This window comes from Engraulis encrasicolus, chromosome 20, assembly GCF_034702125.1.
Source record: "Engraulis encrasicolus isolate BLACKSEA-1 chromosome 20, IST_EnEncr_1.0, whole genome shotgun sequence".
Lineage (NCBI taxonomy): Eukaryota > Metazoa > Chordata > Actinopteri > Clupeiformes > Engraulidae > Engraulis > Engraulis encrasicolus.
Window position 1 is genome coordinate 22,528,093 of NC_085876.1, and position 7,897 is coordinate 22,535,989.

The following is a 7,897-nucleotide window of genomic DNA, read 5'->3' on the forward strand; positions in this document are numbered from 1 at the left end:
ACTTCCTCATTCCCAAAGGAGGGAGAGGGAGAGCTGAAGAGGGAGGGACTCAGAGAGGCAGAGGCAACAGGTACTGTACCGTCTGGTATTCCACTGCTGGAGATAGTCAAGCTAACGTAGGTCAGTAACATTAGCAAATCCTTCAAAGCAACTGATTAACGGTTTTGTCTCCTTTTACATCCCAAATTTCTGTGGATTTTCACAACAAGAAATAATACATGACTGAGCTACATAAGACACAAGGTGTTAAACCTAGAGATATTGATGACAGTCTAAGATTGTAAAAAACAATGTTTCAAAGAGATTTATGAATAGTTATGTTGTATTAAGTATATCCCAGAGTTGAAAACACTGCCTTCATATCACTAAGTATAGTAGATCTTCGAAAATGGAAGTTTTTGGTGAAGGAACTACCTGATGGCTGACCTCATTCCCACTGAGGAGATACACCTACCTGGGAGACAAGAAGGGAAGCTGGTTCAGGAGTAAGCCAGATTAAGTTAAGAGGTAAATCATGTAATAGAGGAGCCTGGAGTTCTCATTGTCTTTAGAACCCAGAGGACTCCAGGCTCTTCTATTAAATGATTTACGTCTTAACTTAACTTAATTTACTCCTGAACCAGCTCCTTAGTACAGACCCAAGGACTGGAGGGATGTGGAGCACATGTGGAGGAGGATGAAAACAAACCTGAACATTGAGCTCCACATCTACAGACAGCTGTTACACCTCTTTAGAACTATTTCAACACACCTTTTCAAAATACCGTCATAATACTGAAAACTGTGTTAGTTTGTAGCACATGTGGGTGAGGAGGATGAAAACAAACCCCTCATGACTGATGAGCTCCACATCTGCTGACAGCTGATTGGTCGAGTGAATTGTCCTCGAGTCACACATCTCAAGGAAAGACAAAATGACAACAGAGAGACTTGTTTGAATACAAATAGTAATCTTCATTAATGGCACTGTTTCATTTAACATGTTTCTCATATCCAAATGGAGATGCTGCTTCAAAAGCTCAATGAAATATAAAATGGTGTAATGATTTCTCCAAAGACGTACCCAAATGTTTATATGCTATGTGGGGAAGACTAGCATGGTTTGGACTAATATTTGGACTTGTTCCCCTATGAGGAGAGCAGCAGGTTGGGCCAGTACATGCTCCCAGAGGACACACACCCTTTACTCTACTACTATTCTATACACCAGTGTTTCCCAACCTTTTTTGTCTCATGTACCCCCCAAGCCTTTTCGTTGTGCCGTTAGTACCCCTTAACTCGTGTTTTACATCGCTTTTTCTATTCCAGTGTGACTATGCTCCATGCATTTGTTAAAATTCCATTTTTCCAAGTACCCCCTGCAGTGGGTTCGCGTACCCCTAGTGGTACACGTACCCCTGGTTGGGAAACAGTGCTATACACCATTAGACAAGAGAAAGATGCAATCAGTAATGAAAAAGTGTAATTTTAACAAAAAGTTTTCTTTAGGAATCAACTACTTTCCAGTCATTAAATAATGGTCAATTTGGCCTCTAAGGTCTCAGTAATGTCTGACCCTGTATTGGTGGTTAAGGACTGTAACATGACACAGCAAGGCCATCAACACAAGTCTTACATAAGCAAATAATGTGTTAGTGCTGTGCATTCTCTCTCTCTCTCTCTCTCTCTCTCTCTCTCTCTCTCTCTCTCTCTCTCTCTCTCTCTCTCTCTCTCTCTCTCTCTCTCTCTCTCTCTCTCTCTCTCTCTCTCTCTCTCTCTCTCTCTCTCTCTCTCTCACACACACACACACACACCGCTCTATCTGTGCTGCTGTACTCTTATCAAGTTCTTCACTGGTAGCATCCTCAGAAGACAGGCATGACAACCAGTACCAAAATATGGAAACACTCTCTCAGTGAAAGAGTGGGTGAAGGTGTGTAAATGAGTGTTATTATCGGGGTCAGAGAATGTCCGCTTTCCCTTGTCCCAGTCCAGCTGCACTCTGTTCCTCTGGAGTTTCTTCTTCACTATGTTAAGAGTGGAGGGCTGTGGTGGGGCACACACTCCATATTTACCATCATGATAAAACGCATACCACTGCCCACTCAAGGATGTGAAATCTCCCTTCCTCTGGACAGACTCTGCCATCACACCCACATACCACCATGTGTTGTCTCCAACCTCCACATCCCAGCAGTGTGTCCCTGAGTTAAAGCCCTCAGAGCCCAGGAGACAGGAATACGTATCAAATCTCTCTGGATTATCAGGCAGCTGCTGTTTCTCATCAACACGCCTCACACTGGTCAGGTCCTCAGACAGGATGAGTTCTGGGTGTGCAGTGTTGGGGTCCAGAGTAACAGGAGCTGCAGAGAGGAAGAAAACACACAGAAGCTGAACAATAAAGGCACGTTCAGGCCGACATAGAACTGTGACGGTGCCCGTTCCTGCACATAATCTCGAACCGAAAGTCTGAGCGTGCATGACTGGACAGTTGTTTGCGATGCGAACTGAACAATACTTGTTTTTTTTCTGCTTACCATGACATCAATGTGGATGTCAGCAGGTTTATCTGGGTAACAAATAGTCACATACAGAACAGTGCAGAGCCTGGTGTGACCGTAGGTGGTTAGTAGGTAAGAACTTTAGTTCTGATTGGTGTGGGCAGTACGAGTGGTGTGGAATTGTGATGTGAATGACAGTAACACACATGAGCTGAACACTGAACTGAATGGTCTCTATGTGTGTGTCAGGGTTTCAGCATGTGACTGTGTCTAATATTATGTTTCTTTGAATATGCCATATGGGTGTGCAGGCCTGTGTGCCTCTGCATGTGTGTCTCTCAGCTTACGTGCGTGTAATACGTAAATTATACTCTACTACTCTACTCTATTCTACTCTACTCTAGTACTTGCTCTGCTGCTGCCATCTGCTGGATACATGCGGTACTGACTTTATTTGCAGGCTATGAGCCGAGGGGTCGACCGGTGCCATCTGGGGGGAGGAATGCTAGCAATGTTTTTTGGCAAGGTATATCCCCCCACTAGTAGAAAAAGCTTGATAGCAGTCATGGGGTGGTAGCGAAATCACTTTTTTCAGCTCTTGAAGTTACTACCCCCCTATAATAAATACTGTTTTTTAATATCGGCTGTATATGTAGTTATGGCTTATGTTGGGGGTATTGCCAATATCCTATACCATCGTGCTTGTTATCACTGGAAAGGGGACCTTTCAGGCTTTCATTTCAGCCCATTAATGAATCTGTCTGACATACACAGAAGCCACAGCACATCATTAAACCAGAAATAGCTCCCATTTCCACACACATTGTGCCAAAACTGTGCACTTTCGTTTACATCTGTGGCATGAAAGAACACCAAGGACACCAAAGTTAACAACCTCAATACTCAGGGCACTCTACCGATTCAGAAAATGTATAATATGCCCATGCTATCATTTAGTATATGTCTGTGAGACGCTTAAATGTCACTTGTGCAACCAGCAAAAATGTCTTCAAAATCGGACCCAATAGAATGGACTAATACAATGCCGGTATCACTTTACTTAAACAAACTTTGTTTATACCATAGTTCATATGTGAATGTACATAACATTCACAAGTTGTTAAAGTATTCAATTATTGTTTTGCAGTGTTTCTCAAAGTGGGCCGGAAGCCCCCCTAGGGGGGCGTGTGAAGTCAGAAGGTTTTTCTTTTTTAATACTTTTCTGCTTTGCCATTAAGTCACTAATATTTAGAGAACATAGGCCATACTGTACGTGTATATCAGGCTCTAATAAACTTCACGACGGCCTATTTATTTGTATTTTCGTAACCATTTTGCTCGAGGGGGGCGCAGACAGACACCCTTCCTCTGAAGGGGGGAATGGCACGAAAAATTTGAGAAACACTGTTGTAGTGTATGTGAAGAAATACAATCTAGATGGTAGGCCCTGCAATGATAGGGCATTGGGTAACACTTTACTTAAACCACTCAAATATGGTATCTCATTAACAGAATTTAGATAAATGTTCATATACAACATTTTATACAGGCTATTTCATAAACAAATAGACTGAGACCCTATACAAGCGGTTACAAGCCAATAAAGAAACATGTTGCAAAGGGAATATGTTTAATGAAAGAATAGTTTCATGTAGATTTATATTATTTCGTCGTCAGTACTCTTCATCTTCCAAGTCATCCCCTTCATCTGAACTGTCTATGGTTGCCTGGTTTCCGCACACTCTCAGTTTACACATGTCTGTGCACCTGAGGCCATTTACCAGACAAACACAATGATGGCTAGAGCATTTTGTAGTGCAGTTGCACGAAAGAAGGTCCAGGACAGCTTGGGATATTGTCAATATTCTATACAATAGCGCTTGGTATTACTGGAAAGGGGACCTTTCATTCTTTCATTTCAGTCCATTGCTGAATGTTTCTTACACACACAGAGGTCACAGCACTTCATCAAACCAGACATAGGTCACATTTTCTCACAAATGTTGGCTAAACTGTTTGATTTCGTTTATCTCTGTGGCATGAAAGAACGCCAAGGACACAAAATTACACAACCTCAATACTCGGTGGACTCGGAAAATGATAATATGCCCATACAATTATTTTGTATATGTTCGTGAGGGCCTAAAATTTGACTTGTGTAACCACCAATAGTCTTCAAAATAGTAGCCAATATAGCAGGTCATTAGCTGGAAATATCAGGCCTTTTTTCCTGCCAATGTTTGTGCTGGCATTCACAGAGGTCATTAAACCAATAATTTCTCGGCCCTATCGTGGCCTAATGGTAGGACACTGGTCTACTACGCGGCTGACCCGGGTTCGATTCTGAACCGTGCCCTTTGCCGACCCTCCCCCATCTCTCCCTCCCAACTGGCTTCCTGTCACCTCCTTCCCTGTCCTGTCTCATATAAACAAAAAAGGCTTGAAAAGCCCCCCCCCCCCCCCCCCCCCCCCCCCCCCCCCCCCCCCTCAAATACTCAAATGATCACTCCTGCCAATTTCAATATGCTGTTGCTGTTGCTCACATTACCCTTGACTTGTCAGTACCCGGAGATGCTGCATGCTGCTATTCTAATGGGGGCAGATTTTGTTTACATTTTTAAAAAATCTTAACATGGGCCTACTCCAAATATTTTCCCAAAAGGTAACACCTGCCCCCATTACAATGACCAGGATCTTGGAAAAGGCTGAAGAAAAAAAAAAATCTCTGGTACTGACAAGTCCAGGGTAGTGTGAGCATTACATGCATGTTGAAATTGGCTGGCGTTATCCTTTAAACCAGTAATTTCTCACTGTATGATTTATGTTGTCCCTATACCATGGGAAACCATCAGGGTCACAAAACCAAATGATTTTAAAAATCTAGGCATGCTGTTGATTCAGAAAATGTATAATGTACCCATACAATATTTGCAGGAGCCTTTAAAAGACCGTAATGATCCTCAAGGCCCTAATGACCTATTTTCTGACCAATTCTGTAATATCTCCTTACAGACATACATACAAATGTTGGATAAAAAGAAAAATGAATGAATATATGTATGTATAGTGTATATACAGTTGAGGACGATATTATTAGCCCCCCTCCTGAAATTAGACATTTCTCTTGATTTCTCAGTAAGAATGACCATTATTAACCGTTTCTGTTATTCTGGAAACAAATACACTGATGGAGATAATGTTCAATGAGTTGAATTTTGATTTTTCTATTGTTACGATGAGTTTAAACAAAAAAGGGCAAAAATGACAAGGACAAAATTATTAGCCCCCTGATCATTAATAGTCGATATTGCGCCATTTATGAACCAAAACTGACAACAGGCTCTGATAAGTTGCTACCTAGGTTGGCACATGCCCCACTAGGGATTTTGGCCCATTTCTTCACTGCAAAGTGTTCTAGCTGGTCCAAATCGCATGGATGCTGAGCATAGACATTAACCACAGACTCTCAGTGGGATTGAGGACTGGACTATGAGCGGGTGATTCCAATATCATGGTTTTAGTGTCCTTGAAGAACCTCTGAACTAATCTAAATGTATGTTTTGGGTTACAATGTTGTTGGAAGACCCAGCAATCCAGATTCAGACCCAGACTCCCTGTGTCTGAGGCTGAATAACAGACTAAACTTGATGCCCCACCACTGTGTGTAACTGTAGAAACTGCTTGGCCTCATTAGACCAAAGAAGCATTGGACACCTGCCTAGATGATTGTTATTGACCTGATTGTTATTGACAACCAAGAAAGACAGTTGTTAGGGCTTGTCATCATATTGGGCTTTGGGGCCATCATCACAGAAGAACCCCTTTACTAAAGGCAGTGCATATCAGAGTGTTATTGAGCTTTACCTGTGAACATTTGAAAGTCAAAAATGAGTTTTGAACATCTCTGCTTTCATCTGATGATATTCAATTGCACCTGCTTTGATGCATGAATTCTGCTTCTGTCAGGTGAAGAAAGGGATAGGCCTTGAATCGTTATAAGATGGTTTCCACAATTAAACATGGTGGTGGGTGCATCATTCTGTGGCAGCCTCAGCCACAGGAAACCTTGTTTGGGTGTACGGCACCATAAAAACTGAAAATTATGATAGAATGTGGAAAGTGACCTTGCAAAAATATGCTCATAGAGGGAGCTAAGATCTTCACTGGATCTTTCAATAAGATAATAACCCAAAACTTGCATCCAAAATAGTTCAAATGTTCCTCAAGGATACTAAAACCATGGCCATGGAGTGGTTCAGACCTCAATCCTTTAGATAGTATTTGAAGAGTGCTGAAAATGAATGTCCATCCTCAACATCCATGCCATTTGGACCAGCTTAACTATTTGTGATGAAAAAAGGGGCCAAAATCCCTGGTAGGACATGTGCCAACATAGTTAACAACTAATCAAAGTGCCTGGTGTCAATTTTTGTTCATAAATGGCACTGTATTGACTATTAATGATAAGGGGGCTAATAATTTTGTCCTTGCCATTTTTAAACTTTTTTGTTTAAACTCATTGTGAAAATGGAAAAGTCCAAATTTAACTTATTGGATACTATCTCCATGGTGTATTTGTTTCCAGAATAACACACATTTATTAATAATGATCATTCTCAATGATCAATGAAGAGATATGTCTAATTTCAGGAGGGGGGCTAGTAATATCGTCCTCAACTGTACATACAGTATGAATGTATGTGCATAAGAATGTATAAATCCGCTTTGAAATGGTACTGTTGTCAGTAAATGATCAAATTGCACATACAGCACTGCTTAATTATAGACATATTGTCTTGCCAGATATTTCACAGATTACTGACCAAAAGCTTATTGAAAGAAATTGAAAAATATTTCCCAAAATGTAATATGGTAGCCCTTCCCCAAATGATAATTTCAAAGGCAAATTTTTTGCCATAGAGAAAAGGTGTGTGTGTGTGTGTGTGTGTGTGTGTGTGCGTGCGTGCGTGTGCGCGAGCAGAAGAAATTCAAACTTGATGCCATCTGAAATTTGTGTCAAAATTCAATATGGCTGCTATTTCCCAAAATGGATGACTTTCATGCATTTTTCTCAATACTGTGGGGCCATAATATAGGCCTACTACATAGTAGATTAGTTTTTTCAGCACTTCTCTGTTATATTCTCTTACAGATATTTTACCAAAGGTTGACTAAACAAACAAAAAATAAGTTTGATTTCGCTTCCTTGAAGCAGAGAACAGTCCTCCTACAATGGTCAAATGGCACATAGACAGTCAACTGCTGAAATAACTAGGCCTATGGTCCTTGCAATGATGTAAGCCTATAATATTCATTGATGAGTACGGTTCCTTTTTTTTAGCACAATTATTTCCTATTGCCTAATGGACAAATGTATTCATTCATTCATTCATTCTTTCATTTGATTAGGACAATAC